The sequence below is a fragment of the Frankliniella occidentalis genome, unplaced genomic scaffold (assembly GCF_000697945.3).
Source record: "Frankliniella occidentalis isolate FOCC.00 unplaced genomic scaffold, Focc_3.1 Scaffold53, whole genome shotgun sequence".
Classification (NCBI taxonomy): Eukaryota; Metazoa; Arthropoda; class Insecta; order Thysanoptera; family Thripidae; genus Frankliniella; species Frankliniella occidentalis.
Genome location: NW_026267183.1, coordinates 953,303 through 954,413, shown reverse-complemented (window position 1 = coordinate 954,413; position 1,111 = coordinate 953,303).

Below are 1,111 nucleotides of genomic sequence, written 5' to 3'. Positions count from 1 at the left end.
GCTAAGCCCCCTCTTCCAAGCCTCCCCCACCGCGAGCTCCACGCCGCGAGGCACACCAAGTGAGCTGTTTACCATCGACGTCAAAAACCCAACAACGGCCGCGACAGATTGCCACGTCCCCACGTGCTTCCTCCTGCGTCATCCGCGTCGAGCCGACGGACGGACGGGAGGACGGACAAACAGACGAGCGGGCAGGCGTAGAGCAGTCGGCAGAAACAAGGCGGGAGCGAACCGAACGGGCATAGGCATAAAGTGTATAGTAACGAGTGTGAAGAAGGTGGACGAACTGCCCCACCCGTAGCGCGGCGCGGGTCAACCTCAGGTCAGGGGTCAGGTCGGCCCCCGACCGACCACCGCGGGGCCCACGAGGCCACCACGCCGACGAGACGACACGGCGGGCAGTAAAGGCTTATTGTGTAATTGTCTCCGATAGCCCCACCCTACCGCACCCCGCCGCACCACGCCACGCCACGCGGCCGCCCCACCACGCCACCCATCCCACCCTTCCCCCGCCGCCGCTGCTGCTGCCACCCGGGCCGCACGGGCTCGCGTCCGCTAGGTGGTGTTAATAAGGCGGAGACTCGTCACGCGCCCCATCGCGACCGCGGTCCATCGGAAACTAGTCCACGCGTGCGTGCCTGCGGTCACGACGACCGTCCCCCCTGCCGCCGTCCTGGCCCCTCCTCGCCAGACAAACACGCTCTTATAAATGTGCTGCCAGGAATTGGGTTAAACACGCCGAAAACCTCCGCGCGCGCGGGTCAAGTCACTAAAAAAGCTCGCAACGCTTCCGAAGAAAATAAAAATGAAAACAAAACTGGCGGGGTGGCAAATTGGAAGTTCATCACCACCGCACGCGTTCCTCATAGCATGCACTAATTTTAGGCCGCGCCACGTGATATTTTTTTCTATTTCGCGGGATGAGCTGAGTGGCGAGGACGGCGAAGAGACTAGCGTGGCAAAGGTACACGTGGCGCCCACCACACGGCTCACACACTCACTCACGTACCTGCGAGTCCCGCCCAGCCACGGCCCGGGCCGTCCGGCAGGAGGAGACCAGGGGCATCGAACAACGTGGCGTGGCATCGCGATGCCCGCGGGAGGTGGGGGG